The sequence below is a fragment of the Halichondria panicea genome, chromosome 13 (assembly GCF_963675165.1).
Source record: "Halichondria panicea chromosome 13, odHalPani1.1, whole genome shotgun sequence".
NCBI lineage: Eukaryota > Metazoa > Porifera > Demospongiae > Suberitida > Halichondriidae > Halichondria > Halichondria panicea.
This window is the reverse complement of record NC_087389.1, coordinates 2,492,389-2,499,317: the sequence shown is the minus strand read 5'-3', so window position 1 is coordinate 2,499,317 and position 6,929 is coordinate 2,492,389. Positions and strand designations below refer to the sequence as shown.

Here is a 6,929-nt window from a genome sequence, read left to right as displayed (position 1 = left end):
CCCGATTACCTCCTCAATTGTCCAACCAAAGATGTCCAACCAAAGATCAATAACACAGAGATCTCAACTACGTTTGCTATAGCATTTGAATGGCTGACAGGATTACTCATGCCAATAATCTTTTACGGCAAGCAGTTGACCTATTGAATCCGAATCCTCCGAGTACAGGTGTACCGGTAGGTGACAGTCAAGGTGCAACCTGATCGCCTAAAGGAAAATGCGTTTACATCGGCAATTCTCAACTTTTATCAGCACTACTAGCACCCTGTACGTAAACCTTTTTTTATAGCTGACGGAGGATGGCAGCCCATACAGAGGAAAGCACAAATTCACCTGCCTGGCTAAAGTCGAAGGCTTTAAGGGACTGGTTGAGGAAATGGGTGCATACCCCCAGGACAGGACTATACCATGACAACAAATACTGGGAAAAACGAACAGATTTAGGCCATGTACATTACACCTGCAAAGCTATTTGTCACAAGGTACGTACTTGGTGAACACGTACTATTGTCATAAGATAATTAGTACTTTTTCCTAGAACCTTGCACCTCTTGTTCAGATAGTCACTAATGAGGGAGCAGGAGGAGTAGAAGATCGCATAGAAGATCATCAAAAGAACATGAGTTCGAACCTCCAAGGAACACAGTGATGGTCAGAGTCCTCTACAGTGGCTTACATCTGCTGCTACCAGGCTCTTCTAAGTACCAGGCTCTTCTAAGAGCCACCACAATGATAAAAGTCTGCACTCTACGTACGCAAATTGGGGCGTGGTCTTACATGCTTACGTACGTGTACGCTAGAGCCAGATATAGGTGAACAAAGTTACGAGCTGACTTTGTCCATATACGGGGGATTTTACAACAAAAGACCTGTGTACCTGCAAACAAGTCCAGAAGGAACTTCATCTTCTTTTAGCTAATCAAGTAGTGTAAAATCTGTTCTCATCATGTTTTCCTCTCCATTTTTGGAATGCACACTAGTAGAGTGTTGCTTCATAATTCTGTGAAGGATCCCTGCAGGTAGTTTCATAGCTACGTGTTCCAGCACCCTTGAACAAGAATGTCGCGTTCTCATGCAGGAAAGTAGCAGGCCGGAAGCAAAATCACAAAATGGCGCCTAGTTTGAAAACACAGCTCAACATAAACCAACAAAAACATGCGGCCACGTGCATAATTATGATTTCCAAAGAAGAGATCGAGGTAAGAATAAAATGTCATCATTTCTCATCATAAAATATAAAGACACTCCACCACAAGTGGTCGTTAGTAAAATTAACAAGGTAGTCCGGGAGGCAGGACTCAGGCAGACGGTGAAGCTTAGGTGGGAGGCGTCCCAGATCAGCCTATTAGTAAAAAAATAAACATGATAATCAATGATATTTTATTAAAACTTATGTGTCCGCAGCTCTCTCTCCATGTCATCCACGGGGCTCTGCCGTCTTACAGGGACTGCAGGACTGCTGTCCACACTGCCCGTGTGTGATTGCTCTTCCTCTAGACTTCCGAACTCATGCATCCAGCAAATGATGAAAAGAGGCAAAGAGGCACCGGTTGTATCGGAAGTTTGGGAGATGAGGAGTACCTGAGGAGGAAGGAGAGGCGGCATGACAAAAGGGACCTAAATGTGTGAGTATAACTTTAGTTACTGTCAATCATTACAGGAAATAAGAAGGATGGGGACTATTTGTCGACATTTGACGCAGAATGTTCAGAATGTTGTAATTAATTATAATACCTATTCTCTATCTGAATCTGACTCCATATCATCACTAGGCAGAAGGGGGGGGGGTAACAATGCCATCAGTGAACCAGTCTTGCTCACTGCTGAGCTGAGGGGTCAATATGAGAGCCAGTGACCCGATTGCACTTTTCCACACGTACATAATATACACATACCTCAAATCGACGCCGTTCCTTGCGACATACTAGCGTACCTTACTCACGAGAGCCTGTCACTCACGAGAGCCTGTCAGGACGGCGAAGGTCTTTAACCTTTCTCTTACTGGCGATTCACAATTCACATTCTTGTTCTAATGACAACACACAAATTAATTTTAAAATAAATTATCATCTTCATCTTACATCTTCATCTTACTCAAGTACGGCCAGTTGCATTCTCATGAGAAAAGTCTTGTCAGAATAGTGGATACGTTTGGACAGCAGCTGGTGGACTCTAGGGATGTTGAGAGCCATCTGCTGTAGAACGTTAGGATCCTCACCACAGTTCTTCTTCATGGACAGTTCTTATGAACAGACATTTATCAGTGACGTATCATCTTCATTTACGTTCATCAGAGAGTTTAGGGAACCACCTCTGACCCGACCCTCTGTGACGACGTTCTTAGTACCGATGCATGGAGTTGATGAGATTGAGGGTGTGTGTGTCACGTACTTAGCAACCTGAGCAACCTCAGTAACATAACATTCAGACCTGAGAGTATACAATGATTTTAGTTACATTTACCCTTGATACCCTTGATACACTGAAGTTCGGTCTGAGCTACCGAGTGCTCTGTCCGGGAGAGAGTGCTAAAAATTACAACACTTAGTACATGTATGTACTAAACACTAACTAACATACCTTCCTGAAAGGCAAGGCACAGTCGTATGATACGCATTGGCCGTGGAATCATGCCTAGCGTCGGTTATCACCCACTGAAATAGAGTAATCAATAAAATAAATACAAATTATTCAACAACACACAACATACTTCTCCCTTAGTGCTGTCCCTTAGTGCTGTAGTGTGGCAGAGCCTCTACAGCCGACTGCATGGAGTGTTGTTATTGTAAGACAAAGTTAGTCTTTGTACCATATATACCTCTGTACCATATATACCTCTCTGGATGTAAGCATGACCAACTGTGCCCAGTCCAGCGAACGATGTATGTACTGGGATGGAATGATTCCAGCACAAGTGAAAGAGCCAATTAATGTGATGGTGCGGCTTACTTCTGATTGACAAGGAAGTGTCCTCCAAACAGAGCTAGCTGGTGCCGGCAGTGACGACAAGAGTACCCTTTCTAATAAAACAATCACGCAAACAAGCTAAAACAACTACCTGAATCACAGAGTCCAGTCGCCAACAACTTCGAACCAAACACTCCGAGCACGATGACGCCAGCCCTGTCTCAAATCATCAAAGCAGTGCTTCTCAGTGATGAGGACTGTAGTGTACATCTACTATTAGTGTACATCTACTATTACACTCACCATTGTCTCTGGCGTTCCTTCATCAGCACTAGTCGCGTCTAGCATGGCGAGAAAGGTGATACGTCCAGCAGGCGATAGCTTCTTCCTCACTCTCTCTTGTAGAGCTCTTCAGGAGCAGTCAAAACTGTGCCGCGGTCGTTTTCTACGATTAGCAGTCTTGTCCTAGCTGTTGCGTAATGCCCACGTGGCCCGCGTATTTGTCAGGAAACTGGTACTGTCCAGCTACACTGGCCTTGATGCCTAGTTGACACTGGTCAACACCAACTGGCTGGGGTATGCCAACCCAGTGGAAGGTTTGGGGTGAGTTGGGACGGGGGTGAGTTGGTGACGATCACACAAGTGCTGGCCACCACTTCATTCTGAAGGGTTTGTCAGAAAGAAAAGACTCACAAACAGTCGCCATTTTTTTCTTATGCGCTGGCCTTTTATACGGCGCATGCTCGTTTAAATGTCATGGTTGTACTAATTAGCTTGTTATGCTGGTCCCATTATTATCATATTATCAATGGATCTGAATGAAGTATGGTGTGTCACAAATGGTATTCAACGATGATGAGTCCATGGATGCAACAGGTCCGGCCCCTTTTCGAGCAGTACAACTCAAACTACTGAAGTCGTCCACTCAGATGTGTGCGGAAAGATACAGGAGAAGTCCCACAGGAGAAGTCCCACAGGAGAAGTCCCTTGGAGGAGGAGAATACTTTCTGACATTCACGGACGACAAATCTAGGTACACATGGGTGTATGTATTGAAGAGCAAGGACCAAGTGTTTGAAGTTTTCTCGAGTGGAAAGCTGGCGAGAAAGGTGATACGTCCAGCAGGCGATAGCTTCTTCCTCACTCTCTCTTGTAGAGCTCTTCAGGAGCAGTCAAAACTGTGGCGCGGTCGTTTTCTACGATTAGCAGTCTTGTCCTAGCTGTTGCGTAATGCCCACGTGGCCCGCGTATTTGTCAGGAAACTGGTACTGTCCAGCTACACTGGCCTTGATGCCTAGTTGCCTAGTTGACACTGGTCAACACCAACTGGCTGTGGTATGCCAACCCAGTGGAAGGTTTGGGGTGAGTTGGTGACGGGGGTGAGTTGGGACGGGGGTGAGTTGGTGACGATCACACAAGTGCTGGCCACCACTTCATTCTGAAGGGTTTGTCAGAAAGAAAAGACTCACAAACAGTCGCCATTTTTTTCTTATGCGCTGGCCTTTTATACGGCGCATGCTCGTTTAAATGTCATGGTTGTACTAATTAGCTTGTTATGCTGGTCCCATTATTATCAATGGATCTGAATGAAGTATGGTGTGTCACAAATGGTATTCAACGATGATGAGTCCATGGATGCAACAGGTCCGGCCCCTTTTCGAGCAGTACAACTCAAACTACTGAAGTCGTCCACTCAGATGTGTGCGGAAAGATACAGGAGAAGTCCCTTGGAGGAGGAGAATACTTTCTGACATTCACGGACGACAAATCTAGGTACACATGGGTGTATGTATTGAATAGCAAGGACCAAGTGTTTGAAGTTTTCTCGAGTGGAAAGCCCTTGATGAAAGGCAAAGCAAGCAGAAGCCCTCAGGACAGGTGTATACATCAAACGCGTTCGAGAAGAGACGAGGGGATAAGACACGAGACCACAACAGAACAACAGGACCCTGGTCGAGTCTGCCCGATCGATGCTGCTGGACGCAAACCTCTCAAAACGGTATTGGGCTGAAGCAGTGTCAATGGCTGTGTATCTCAGAAATCGATGGCTGTGATGCTTGATTCGAAAGCCCGAAAATGCATCCTAGTACGTTGTGTAAACAGCCGGCACACCTTGCCACTCCTGTCACTATCGCATCCTTCAGCAGGGATAGACTTAATACTCTTTCCCTTCAACATGGTCTCAAACAACAATCATATCAATGAGAACATATCACTGAGACCAACACCGATACGTTCACTTTTGGACAGATACCACCGAACCGCTACATTTAGGCTGGGGCTACTGAACCGTGCAAAAGCGCCCACCAAACTCAATTAACACCAAATCAACAACACCAAATCAACAACACATAACAGGATACATGTATGCAAGATAAAAAAGCGAATAACATAATAATTTGTGAGCTCAGTTGCTGTCTACATCTGAGTCCTCATCCTGAGAGGCATCCTCTGTTCCATTAGCCGATCCTACTGTGATCGCTTATTCAATGGATGCCCAGGCTCTTGACACGTCTGCTTTTGCCTACTTGTGACAGTCTAGCGTGCGGCCGACTAGCTTATAAATAGGGCTAGTTACTACAGAGTTCCATGACGATCAATCCTGACGACGAAGATCGTGCAGTGTCAGCGCCCACTCATTGGGAAACGGTAAGAGCGTCTGCATGTCAGCCATTTGAAGAGCCATTTGTAGAGAGAATTGAATTATGCAGAATGATTCATTTTTATTACTAAGCAACTTAGCGCACACGCACTGAATGGATCGCAAGAGAGCGGCACCATCCGATTCCACAACTGTATCACCATCTAGGGACCCAATCGATGGGCAGTATGCGTATAGCAGTACCAGTGTCTTGCTGTTCTGTTGGCTTTCAGTCCTACACGCTAGCAGCAAAATTTCCCGGAGTTGAGCAAAGCAAAACTTGAATGTCAGCTTGATAATTAATTTTTGCTGAAAAAGATTCCCTGAAACCCATCATTCTTCTGCCGGTGGTGTATACTACAAACGGTACATTTGTAGCCGCAAGAATATCCTGCAATAAGAAATATCACCGTAGACTCTAAAACTACACACTACAGGAGAGCAGCGGATTGTCACTCTTTTTGGTACTGTGGTAATCTTTTATAAACCTCGCTACACCGTCCCAACGAAAAGACGTAGACGAACTGTGCAAACAAGCAGTCCGCAGTCCGTGGGTGCACCATCAATGCGACAAGGAAAGGATAAGATTTATCTAACTATTTCCTTCACCCTCTCGCACCATACTCAAAAGGTTGTTCCATGCGCATGCGGTACGTGTTTCATTTTACGCCACAATAAAACCTACGTGTTTTGGCTATAAACGTACGTGTTTTCTATAAACGTATGTGGTTTCCTGCAATGTTATTTGTTATAAACATACGTATGTGTTTTATTATAAACGTACGTGGTTTTTCATACAAATGAACTTTTTGGTGTTGACATCACGTATTTAAAGGAGCAGACATTGGGTAGAGTGCGTGGGTCTCGAAGGCCATTGAAACCAACTTTTCACTGAGAAGGCTGTAGGCTGTTCTCGATATTGTGCTGTTCTCGATATTGTGAAGAGTGTGGACTCTCTAAGTGACAGTGTTGTCGATGATGCGGTTCTCCTTACATTTTGCAACGTTGGTCTGCCAAGTGGAATATTTACGTCGATGTATATTCCTTGAATGATATCCAAGATCCCAAATCACAGTTATTGTTATGATAATACAACTTATTGTAGTGAAAAAGTTTTATACGTACCTTCTAATTACCGCACCGCTCTAATACTACAAGTGATAGCATGAATGCACTGATCTAGGACCTTAGCTGTGCTGTACTGTTTTATTACTCTAACCCACCACCTTATGTTTCCATGGGTATCACGTATCAACGCTTCCCTTTGTTATTAATGACATTTGTCCTCCACTGCCTCACAGTTCTATCACTTTTACCAACAATTCTTGCTGATAATTTGGCAGCTTCTGTTAAGATATTGCTGGTAAATACATTGCAGAGA

General features: G+C 44.5%; 1 long non-coding RNA gene across 2 annotated transcripts; it reads right to left on the bottom strand.

Moving 5' to 3' along the window:
• Positions 1–1,200: 1,200 nt before the first annotated feature.
• Positions 1,201–5,639, bottom strand: LOC135346204 (uncharacterized). 2 transcript variants are annotated; one of them, XR_010397999.1, is made up of 8 exons: positions 2,950–5,639; positions 2,836–2,889; positions 2,711–2,765; positions 2,581–2,654; positions 2,082–2,528; positions 1,896–2,029; positions 1,735–1,828; positions 1,201–1,581 (listed from the first exon to the last, which is right to left on the bottom strand). It is a non-coding gene; the product is annotated as an uncharacterized LOC135346204 (long non-coding RNA). The 2 variants fall into 2 exon arrangements; XR_010398000.1 differs by having other exon boundaries at positions 2,095–2,528.
• Positions 5,640–6,929: the final 1,290 nt, after the last annotated feature.